Source organism: Enhydra lutris, unplaced genomic scaffold, assembly GCF_002288905.1.
Source record: "Enhydra lutris kenyoni isolate GAN:26980312 unplaced genomic scaffold, ASM228890v2 scaffoldscaffold14, whole genome shotgun sequence".
Classification (NCBI taxonomy): domain Eukaryota; kingdom Metazoa; phylum Chordata; class Mammalia; order Carnivora; family Mustelidae; genus Enhydra; species Enhydra lutris.
Window position 1 is genome coordinate 41,395,600 of NW_019154098.1, and position 12,596 is coordinate 41,408,195.

The following is a 12,596-nucleotide window of genomic DNA, read 5'->3' on the forward strand; positions in this document are numbered from 1 at the left end:
AAAGAGAATTTCTGCTTCTCCGCTAGGAGTAAAGGACAGAACAGTTTGAGAAGAGCTTCAGCCCCAGGGTGGGTCAGGATCAGACTGTCCTCCAGGAGGAAGAGATGGAGGTGAAGGTGGCAGCTGCAGAGCCCAACTGACGGAGCAGACTTCGTCATGGTCAGTACCACTCACCGGCCTGTGTGTAAAGTAACCAACACTTGAATGAGCCTTACCAAGTTGGTTTCACAGTCTCATCTACAGCCAGAATGGGAGCTTTCTCCTAGAGACTAACTATTCAGATGTGCATCTTATATATACGGAACATGCCATCATTCAACAAATTATTTATTGAGTACCTACTATGTGTTGGGTACTAGTCTAGGTGGGAGCAATAGAATGATAAGCAAAACAGATTCTTTGCCCTCATGGAATTTATGATCTGGTGGAATAGGCTAATACTGACCAAGTCAATACATCCACGTAGAATTAAAAACCATGGAGTTCTCCGTGAGCAGACATCATTTCAATCTGCACTCTTGCAGAGGCACTTCTCTAATCAGACATCCAACAGTTCTTTCTTTTCTGCCCACACCAAGCTCTTCGAACAAACAGCCTTCTGCTTTTCTTTGTCTTATCTCAAATTGTTTTTTTCCCCTCCTGGTGCTTCCTTAGAGAAGGTTTCTCATCAGACAATGTCAGGGACCTCCTCTCCCCCTAAATACAGCAAAACAAGGTCTTTTTTCTCAGATGATCATGGACTAAGAGCTCTCCCGTTCCCTTTTAACCACAGACTGCAACAGCCCCTATGTACAAAGGCGCTGAACAATTACTCTGGTTGCATGGCAGGATACAAATGTGGGGTCGAAATAGACAGACATTGTAAGACTTGTTGTATGAAGGCCTCAGAGTTAGTCGCTGGTACCACATTCCAGAAAAAATTGCACTGGAGCTTTAACCCAGCTGGACCACATGAAGAGTTGGCAAGAGATTCCAAGCTTCTCCAGGGAAACAAAGATACATGAATCCGTTTTAGAGACTGGGTTGTCTCCCAAACAGTAATTAGATTCCTGTCTTGCATCCCACAATCCCACAGGTGTAAACCACATGAACAAATATGTGCTTAGGGGTGAGGGTAGGAGTGGTGGGGGAGGTGATGACAGTTCTGAATTCATAATGCATCATCTCAGGTGGCAGCTGTGCATCTGTTCCATATTTTGAAACCCCCTCCCATACCAGTAGAGCTATTTCAGCAGATAATATCTTGGATTGACTGAAAGAAAAGTCATATGTTACCCAATGTCCTGAAATGGCTCAAGAAGATGGATAAGGGGAAGGTGTCAGGGTTGAAACTTGTATTTTACCTCCCGACTCTCAAAATCATTTGGATGGCAGCTTTAATGCAGTCTGGGAAACTGGACTTAATTAGCAGGAACGAGCCCTCTATGTGGGAGCTCTTGAACAGGCACTTTGGGTCCCTGTTTCCCCAAGCTCTCTCCCAGGGATGGGATTGAACAGTTGTGGCCCGTGGGGCTCCTATAAAGTACTTCCAGCCCATATGTGGCTAAAAGTGATAATCCCAACACGTTCTGCAGGAAGAAAAATTGTGCTGGGAATGGCAAGTCAAGAATTTGCTGAGTTTTAGTAGGAGGTGTGAAAAATATGTAACTCTACTCAGGGTCATTCCCATTGGCCTCATTGTTAGCCATAGCGTGTGTGAAGGGAGGCAGAGGCAGCTCCAAGCTCACATCCATCTTTCCGTGTCCACATTAATCTCTCCTCTTCCTGAAAACCAACTTATCTTGCAATTGGTTTAAAAACCTCCCAGGGCTGCAAATAGGACAGCTGCTAGCAACAAAGGGCCTCTGTGTTAATTAGAAAAAGACGTCCTCTCTGGGTATGAGAATTGCAAAGAGATGCCCCCGTCTGGCAGTCAAGGAGTGGAGGTGCACTTTCTTCGAGGCTGACCCGGGCCCATGCCAGGACTCAGGGCCCAGCAACTGGAGCACAAGCTGGAGTTCAGACCTCACATGCTTCCCCAGTTGGACCTCATGGTACCTACTGGCCATGGTTTCCACACCTCTTCTGTGGCTTACAAGACTGATACTAATTAGTCTTGTAGCTGGAATGTACTTTCTTCTAGCCAAGTCCCCTTGCTGATGCTTGCATTCATAATCCTCTACCCTTACCAAACACTGTGTGCTTGGAATCCCCTCAGAGATACTGATAGGCATCAGAATTGAACCAACAAACATAACAACACTGGTCTCTGTTGCACTGCCCTGTTTGGTAATGACTGGCTCTTCAGACAGGAATTGTAGATACAAATTCTTACCAGGCACTCCTTCCCCCATGACATTCTCTCTAACATTTTCTTTCCACCTGAGAAATGGACCGTATGCTCAAATTCATTTTTTCCTGATACTGGGGACAATATTCTGTCTTTTCTTTGTCATTAGTTTGTTTCTGATTTTCCTAAGCCATTTTCTCAAATATTGTTTTGTTTTTTTGGTCCTTAAGTATGCCTGCTATCTTAAAGCCTCACCAGCAGTAACGAAAGTAATACTAATGCTAGAAAATGAGCATTACCATATACCAGATGCAGGTGCTATTCTAAATGCTTTCTATGGAGTAACTCATTTTAATCATCACAGAATGATTGGCATGAGATTGGCATGATTATTATTCCTGTTCTAAGATGTGGCAACTGAGACAAGATAAGTTATTTGCCAAGGTCACAGAGCTAGTGAGCAGTGGAGCCAGGATTGGAGCCTAAATTTAGCAACTTGGCTCTATAACCCTATACTATCTTGTCTTCATCTATCCATTTATGAAAACTCTGTCCACTTTGCTATCCATTCTTCCATCAGTCACTCCATGTACTCACTTGTTCTACATACCTATATTAAATACCTTTAGACCACGCTCATTGTAGGTACAGAGTGCAACCTCAAGCAAGATATAAACGTTAAAATACAGTTTGAGAATAGTGGGGTGGACAAATAAGTACAAAGATAACAAGGCTGTATATGGTTTCATAGTAGGTATTTACCTTACCAAGAATGTCCCATCCCAGAGACTTCCCTTTCCTATTGCTCCTATAAAGGAATAAGCCTACGTGCCACATTTATAGCACATGACTCTGGCCACAAATGACTGGACCAGAGTAAATACAAGACATGTGTTCCTAACCACTGCCATTAACATAAACTACCGATTAATTCTTACAAGGAATTTGGACTAAGAGACACAGTAGAGGTAGGTCATCAAGAAAAAGGCTGGAGTTGGCACTTGAGCAAACACACAAGTTTGGGAATTACATAAGCAAAGACTCTCACATGAGACTGACCACGGTAGCATACAGACCATTAAGGACCTGCTTGGCTGCCAGAGAGATGGACTTCATGCTAAGAGTTGTGGCAGATGAGGTAGTTATATATAGCTCAAAATATGAAAAGTAACTTCAAAGAGCCACAAAGGAATATCAATCTTGTTGCAGTGTGTGTAGTGGATGACTATGGGGAAAGGTCCTGATAAGGGAGGGCCTTGTGGGCCAAATGAAGATCATGGTGCAGGAGGCTGGTGGTCCTCAAACATTTCTTTTTGCAAACTAAATGCCACAAAGCAAGTAAAAGGATAGTTGTTCTGATATAAGCAAGGATCAAGGCCGTGGACCACCACCCCTCCTTTCCAACAAGGTAGTAGTGCCTTCTAGGGTTGTGTTACTCAGAGGTTTTGCTTTGCAAGTCTTGATCTGAAGAATAGAGGTTAAGAGAAAGATTTTCACCAGAGACTGACAAGGTCAGAATTCCTGGGGGCCCAGTAATCCCCAGGGCTCCTGCAATGGCCTGGAGGTGAGGGGATATGGGCTTGATGTAGCAGAGGGAAGGGCAGGAAAAGGACAAAGCTGCCAACTACTTTGAAAGGCAGGCTGGTGGTGAAATTTGCTATCTGCATCCAGTTACTCTCAGAGGTTTGAGGGACTTCTGGTCTTTATCACTCAGTTGGACGACCTTCTTAGCATCTGGGTGGCTCTTTGTGGCCTTAATCTTTATTTAGCATGATTTGAATTATGCAGTCTCAAATAATGGACTCTAAGGCCATTCTTAGCCTTGGTTTGATTCACAAAGTTGCCACACTGAAAAAAGATGTTTAATGGTTAGTGAAATACTGAATTAAATTAAAGTAATTATAAAGAAATAATTGGTTACACATAATTACCATAGAATAGGATCACAATATTGTTAGATATTGGGAAAGAATCTCTATTCCTCTTTCACAGGAGTTTTTAGGCATAATATTTAAGTAAAGGAATGGATTAAAAAAATACAACCATATTTCTTCTACCTCATATCTTGCAACATAGACATGGCATTAGATAGACATGGATTCCATGAATTCTAGAATTGTGGCTTAATATGGTTGATAGTTGGAATTGCTATATAAACTCCCTTAGCAACAGTCTCTAAAATAAAGAGTATAAAACACACGTCCTAGGATGGTTCTGAAGATCAAAAGAGATGTCATGGGACAAGCAGTGGGCTCAGTGAGTGACTGGCACCCAGGAGGCACAGTTTCCTCATCTGAATAATGTATAATAGTTGTACACCTTTGACAGGTTTTTGAGACACTGAATGAGGTAACCCAGGCAAGAGCACCTAGCACTCCTAAGACTGATGATATTAAATAGAATAAATGGTTTGGAATGTGTGACCTGAAGTGTAAGAAAAGGGGCAGCACCAAAATCTGAGAAGTAGTTAAAAGGAGAATTTCTACCTCTTTGTAGGTTAAGAAATAACACAGGCAAATTATGACCCAGTCAATACACAGTCAATACAATATGACCCAGCAGTGAAGAGCAAAGAACTGGGTGATCTGCGGGTTGGGGTCCCAGTTTTGTCCTCCTGGCAGAGAAACTTCCAGAGAAACCAGAGCTCTGGTGCTATTCTGTTCAGGTGCTTGGGCAGCTGACTCAGTAGAAGCGATCCCTCCTGAGTGTGGCTGACTCAAGAACTGTCTCTCTGTGTCAGTTTGCCTACTGGGACAACACAGACTTTGTCTACATAATTTGTTCTCTACCATAAATATTGTTTTAGTGTTGTCTACCAATCATTATTCATTTTATTTATGTTTATTGACTTATTTGGGTTGGTGTAGTGTGGTTAGAGTTTGACTTTCTCCTTAAGTATATGAAGTAGCCTACAGTAAAAGGCATATAAAGGAAGTGTCTCAGTCAGCTCAGGCTGGTATAACAAGAATACCAGAGCCTGGGTGGCTTATAAATAACAGAAGTTCCTTTCTCACAGTTCTGGAGCCTAGGTAATTCAAAACAAAGGCAGTGGTTGTTTCAGTGTCTGGCAAAAGTCCACTTCCTAGTTCAGAGACGGCCATCTTCTCACACTGTCCTCACATGAAGGGGTGTTGGGGACTAATACCATTCATGAGGGCTCTACCCTCATGACCTAATCACCTCCCAAAGGCCCCACCACCTAATACCATCACTTTGGGTGTCAGGATTTAACATATGAATTTGGAGGGGACACAAACATTCACTCCATAACAGAAAGAGACCAGTGATATAGAAATTTTAAAATGTTGGTGGATATGGGTATAGGTCGAGAATTCAGTGAATGGTACTAAATGGTTTCAAATATCTGACATTATCAAAATCATAAATCAGTATGCCAATACTGCTATTTATAAATATCTACAATGTCATATTTTGGTTGGAACATCATCACATCATTTTTTAAATAACTTGCTCAATACTATTTTTTTTTAATTTTAGAGAATATTATTGGCTTTAATACTAGAGAGTTTAAAATTGCTGCAAACAGTTAGCTGTTATATGTTACTAATTCAAACAGGAAAAGAGGTATGCCAGGTAAGCCAGTATGAAAGAATGAAAAAAACACAGAGCAGGAGTACCTTATTATTTATTGTTAACTGGTTCTGACTGAGTTAGTGAAATAATGGGATGACTGGGGTAAAACTGTCCACAGTTTTCTAGAATAATTTCTAGAACAAATTATAGAAATGAGCACATAATGGAGGTCCAGTAGATTCAGTCTAGTCAAGCTTTAACTAGGTACCAAGCACAGTGACAAAGGACATTATCTCATTTGGTCCCTAGAGTTGTGCTGGATCAGGTAGTCATTATCCACATGTGGCTATTTATGTTTAAATTTCAGTTAACATTAAATAACATTAAAAATTTGGTTCCTCGTTCACATTAGCCACATTACATACCTATTCAAGTAGCAAGTTGAGTGCTAGAGACCATGGGCTTATGTGGGAGATATCAGGATGTTACCACTGGCTTTATCACTTACTAGTTATGTGATCTGGGCTTATTCAAGTCATACCCTCTGATCTTCAGTATTCTCATCTGTAAAATGGGACAAACAATACCTATGTTGGACAACTGCTGTAAGAATTATAAATTACAAGTTTGTGAGTCACCTTGCAGATTGTCTGCTACATAGTAGATGATGATGGTGATGATGATGATGGAGGAGGAAGAGAAGGAGGAGGACATGGGGGAGGGAATTCAAATTCTTTCCTCAAAAAGCTTCTGGTGTGACTATTACAGCATTTTGGTCACTCCCAAGAAATAAATGTGTACAGCCATGGTAGGAAAACTCCCCTTTCAACACATTTCTAGAATCTCCATAACAAATATCATCCCTCTGTGACACAAGTCTCTTCAGTGCCTCCATGAACTTAGGCTATCGTCCACTTCCCCCTATTTTTCAGGAAGAATCTCAACACTTAGTAAATAACTTTTAAGATTTTGATGTTACCAAGCCCAAAAGTTTAAAATTGTAACTACAACCCAATCTAATATCAGTTTACCCATGAGAGGGCATCCTTAAGTGAAAGACACCAGTCTCCACCTGAAATTCCAAGAACCAGTGAACACACACTGGGAAGAGTTTTGGGGCATGAGCTAAGCAGCTCCTCCTGAGACTAGCTCTGATGGTATCTTTTCTCCTTTTCTGACCTCTTACAGACAAGACCTTGCTTAAAATCCCCCTTGCTGTTAGGAAGCCGAAGCAGCCCCTCCTTCAGAGACCAACACACCTGCAGTTGTTCTGTTTCCTTCTGTCACACCAGCCATTTTGCAACATCTGGATAAGTAGCTACAACGCATCTTTTCCTGTCTTGAGTCTCAGTCTCCCACTGACCACAAGGTCAAGTGTTTTGCTTAATTCCGTGGCCTACCCTGCTGTCTCTTCAATCAGTGCTGTCATTCCCCCAGTTGGAGGGTCAATGACTAGTCTGGACAATAGGTCTGCCATAAGCGAGTCTTTGCCTGGGGTATAGATTACTCATAAATCATATCTTTATAACAGCAATAACATTCCCTGTTGTCTAGCAGGTGCGTTGACTAGTGGTTTGTGATCTGTCTGGACAGTCAGGCTTCTGCCAAATGCATATTTGTGGAACTCTCGTAGTTCACAGATCACTGCCAATATTTTTTTTCTTGCTTCCTCAGGCAGACTTTTTTCTTTTTGCAGCCAAAGCTAGCATGAGAGATGTGCAAGTGATTATTGAACAATCCAACTGCTTGCCAAGACCCTCACCATAGGTTCTCCATGTCCCTGCACATCATTGGACCGTTATTCTGGTAATGCCAAAGTACTTTAAATGGAAGGGAAAAGAGACTCACATTTGCTAAGTAAGCCCCTGCACTGTGCCAAGCACTGTACTCACCCAGGAAATTCTATTTGATCTCTCACCAAACTCAAGAGGTGGGTACCGTTTTTAATGCCATTTCATAGATAAGGAAATTGAAGCTCAAAGAAGTGTAATATCAATACCAGCTAGAGGTTATCATGCTCTGATGCCAGGCACAGTGATAAAAGACATGATCCCATTTAGTCTCTAGACTTGCTGCACTGTCCAGTAAGGGAATGACTGGTCACATATGGTTATTTAAATTCAAATGAATTTGAATACAGTAACATTTAAAATTCAGTTCCTTAGTCATAGTAGCTACATTTCAAGTGCTCAATAGCTGCACGTGGCCAGTGGCAACTGTCTTGGACTGTGCAGGTTTAGGACATTACCATCACCGTCCAAGGTGATACTGACCAGTGCTGCCCTAGAGCAAAACTATAGGTAGGTAAGGTACTATGATACTTTGGCATTACCAAAATAACTGTACAATACTGTATGGGTACTATGATACCCATAGTACGGGTGAGAAATAGAGACTTTGACTGGTTATGTGATTTGCTGAATAGCAGACTCTGTGCATTAGATACAGGCCTGAATCCAGCACTAGGAGCCTTGCTCGTAACTACAGCTCTGTTCTGTATACTCAGTGACTTATCTAAGGTCCTGCCACTGGAATGTGATAATGTAGGGCTCCTGGGCAGAGGCCTCCTTGAGAATTCAGGGAGAGCAGTTATAGCCTCATAGCAGACACTTTGCAACAAGGCTTATCTTTGTTGCGAGGCATGCAATCCACGTTTCTGGCATTTGTTGATCTGGTTTCACTCTGGTGTTACTAGATGCCCTGGGCTGTTTGCCTCCACCAGTTTTGTTCATGTGCACTTTTAAGGGTCTCTTGGCTCTAGGGGACCCATCCACTGCTCTCACAGTGTCATCTCTGTCCTCATGCAGTTGTGTTTGGCTTCTCCATCTGCTGCTGTCATCCACTTGGGCTGGAGCATTTATCCCTGGAGACTCCCACAAAGTCTTTATCATTCTCTGAATGACCTTGGAGGCGAACTCAATCCCAACTAGTAGTCTGAGTCTGTGACTCTGGCTTGCTGCAGAAAGCATGAAGGATAGAGAACAAAATGGGTTTCAGATACAAAGCTCTTTTGCTGACTTAGGACCCAAGACTTCCTCTGTGTCCTGAAGAGAGATGTGGCCAGTGGCCAGGTTTCTTCTGCTAACTCTAGCCCAGGGCCTCTGCTTTTCTTTTGGGAACCATGTCACTGAGCCAGAACCTCCACTTATTCCAAGGGCTCAGTACTCACCATGATACCTGGGTTTGTCTGAGATGTCTCAGCATTGCGGATGATACACAGAAGGAGCTCTATAGCTTGTTGAGTGACCCTGACATATGGGGTTCTGTCCTTGGTGATTTGGGGAAAATAACTAAAGCTTCTTTAGTTATTTAGTAGCCTTTAGTATGTGTCCAGGACTCTGTTGATGTGCATTGTTCCATTTACTCTTCACAGAAATCCTCAAGTGGCAAATATGCTTTTTTACTTTCACTTTACAGGCCAGAAAATCAAGGCACAGAGAAGTAATTTGCTTGGGCTATTTGGAAATCAGTTGAGATGAACACTTAATCACTATGGAACATTACTTCTTCTTTGACGCTAATTCTGGAAATAAGAAATTATTGTCCATGATTGGGTGATGAGAAAAATGAGTCTTATAGATTAAGGATCTTTTTCCAGGAAACAGGAAATAAGTGGCTAAACTGGAAATCACCATAGCAACATTAGAGTATATGTTAGCTATTTTAAAAGTCCAATTTTAGGCAATTCAGCTGTAAATAGGTGTTTTAAGATAAAGAAGAGTGCCTTGTGACATGTAGGTCACTCTACAAATTTAAGGTACTTTCTTTTATGTAGCAAGCTCATAATTAATTGTGTTAAATGTTACTTCTTGATCATATTCTTTATATTAGGACCACTAATGGCTTATGCTCTCATCAGTGGTCAAAACCCAATAAAAGAAATCAAGTTCATTAGTAAGCGTTAGACTGCATTAATAGAACAATGTGGCTTGAACTCAGTAGAAATTCATTTCTCTCTTGTGTAAGAGAAGTCTAGAAGTGAGAAGTCCAGGGCTCATATGGGGGCTTCTTCTGTGGGTCTCATTTTCATGGGCCATCATGGCTGCTAGAATTAGGGCCATTGTGTCCATGTTGAAGAAACTGATGAATTGTTGAACACTACATCTGAAACTAATGATGTACTATATGTTGGCTAATTGAATTTAAATAAAAACAAACAAAAGCAAACAAACAAACAAAAAGAAGCGTGGATATCTTTTCCATCAAGAAGACTTTGTTTCTACTTATATCCATTATAGTAATGGAAGCCTAGAAAATGGAGTCTTTTGTTTATGCAAAGATACATCTAGATAAAAACCTGTGTCTTGTTTCTTCTTCTTCTTCTTTTTTTTAAAGATTTTATTTTTCATTTATATGAGAGAGAGAGAGAGAGAGCATGCACATATGCAAGAGAAAGCACAAGGGGGTAGTGCAGAGGGAGAGGCAGACTCCCTGCTGAGCACAGAGCCCTACTCAGGGCTCGATCCCAGGACCCTAGGCTCATGACCTGAGCCAAAGGCAGATGCTTAACCAACTGAGCCACCCAGGCACCCCCAGGGTCTTGTTTCTGAAAAAGAAGAGAAAATAGATTTGGGGTAGGCAACTAGGCATGTCTGTCACAAGAATTAATGTCCAGAATAATCTACAAGTTTGTTTATCAACTAGGTAATTTTAGCATTGCCCTCATTTTCTGGTGTACCTTCCAATATGAGTTTTCTGGATAAACCAGCAGGAAGGCCTTCAATGTTACATGGCACAATTTCCAATTTTGTGAATCTCAGAAACAATATAAATAACATATGGTTTTCTCTTTTCCCTGTTTAACATTTTATCCAAGGTCTTTGTAGGACCATTTTCCTCTAATGAATGATCTTGGGAAATCACGGTTACCTTCCTTGTACTTCCTATTCTGTAAGTTATCCCCAATTTTTATTTTGACAGTGTATTTGTTAAAAAGCAGGCTTCAACTCTCCAATTTCTTTCCTAATCTTTGCTTCTTTGTGTCAACTTGGCCACCATTAGATTTGGGCTTGACAAAATTTGAGTTCAGGTTAGATGTTAACTTTCCAGGGAGGACTTTTATGTTAAGCCATTTATCACCAAATAAGTTGGAGCAGCAGCATTGCTGAGTAAAAATCCATGGAAAAGTGCTTTAATTATTATGTGTAGTTAAAATATCAACTGACTGAACATCGTGGCTTCTCGGGGGCTCAGTTTCCTCACCTTTCATACAAGGCAGTTTGGAGTTCAATTAAATAATCTACAAAGTCTGTTAGTTCTGAGATCTACAATCCCTTGGCCTTGTATTGATAGGACCCAGAAGAGTCAGCAATTGGGATATCCAGGCCAGAGACAGAGGGGCACTGAAGGGAAGACTGGAAGAGGCCAAATCTCTTTATAATTTTTGTTAGAGTTCAGCCTTTTCCACTTTGAACTTGAATCAATCATGCTTGAGGGAGGAAGGAGGGGGCACATGTCTTTTCTATGAATTGGAAAGTGCTTGGAGCACCAGCATGCAGGAGTAGCCCAGTGGGTGAGTGGATGAGGAATACACTTCAGAGATGCCCTCTGGGCTCTCCCTCTACCTCTGCTTGCTTCCTCTTAATCTTTATCCCTGACACTTATTATTCCATCCCTACATTTCAATGATCTCCAGGGCTTTATAATCTGCACTTTTGACTTCTCACTCACTATACTCTCCTTGTCCACCTTATCTACCCAAATCTGTATCTCCAACCCAATTCTTTCTGATGAGCTCCAGACCCACAAAGTAGCTTTCACAGGCATCTCAAAATATTCTATCTACAGATGAATTCATCCCCTTCCCCACAAAATGTACTCAGTTTCAATATCCCTAGTTTTAAAGAGCTACACCCCCAACCTACCTACCTGCTTACTTGAAAGTCTGAGAGCCATTTAAGACTCCCTACACTTCTTCCTCCCTTGGCCTGTCGGTTAGCAGACCCCCTCACTTCTGTCACCTTCTCCTACCAGCAAGTGCTCACCACTTTCATCTGCATTAATATAATAATTTCTGGCATTCTCTAATTCTTCTATAAAAACTTCTTTTAAATGAAAGGCCTAGTAATAACAGGGCCAGTATTAGCAAAAATAATCACTACTGCTTATTTTTCCCTGGAGGGTGCAAGTGCTTTTTACTTATTCTCTTCAATTCTTATAACAACCCTGTCATGTGCTTATTGTTTTACCCACTCTACAGATGTGAAAACTCAGGCTTACAGAGGCTAGACAATATCTACAATATCACCACAACTAGTGAGTGGTGGATTTCAATTCTGATCTTTTCAGCTTCAGATCCTGTTGTTTAAAAATCCTTCTTGTCCTCCACTGTTCCTCTGCCATTGCCTTCAAGATGGAGTTAAACCTTCTCAGCATGATATAAGTGGGCCTTGACGACCCAGCTAGTACTACTCTCCAACTTAATCTACTGCCACGTCTACTCTCTACACCACATTCATTCATTCATTCATTCAGCTTCAAGATCATTCCCTCCCTTTTTGTGTCTCTTGATTTTTCAAATGATATTCTTTACCTGAAAAGGTCTTTCCCCATGGATCACATACTACTTCGGATCCAAACACTTGACTCAAAATTCAAATGTTACTTCCTCTTCAAATTCTCTCTGGCCTTATTTCTTGCAACTCTTCTCTAAGTTTGAAATTATTTCCAAATGAAAAGTTTAAAATGTTAATAAATTCATTTTACTCCTCTGGGGGGGAAAAAATCTGTCTGGCCTTCTGAGTCTGTTACTTCCACTGTCCCCTGAGAAAACCGCTATCATTGTATTTATTAT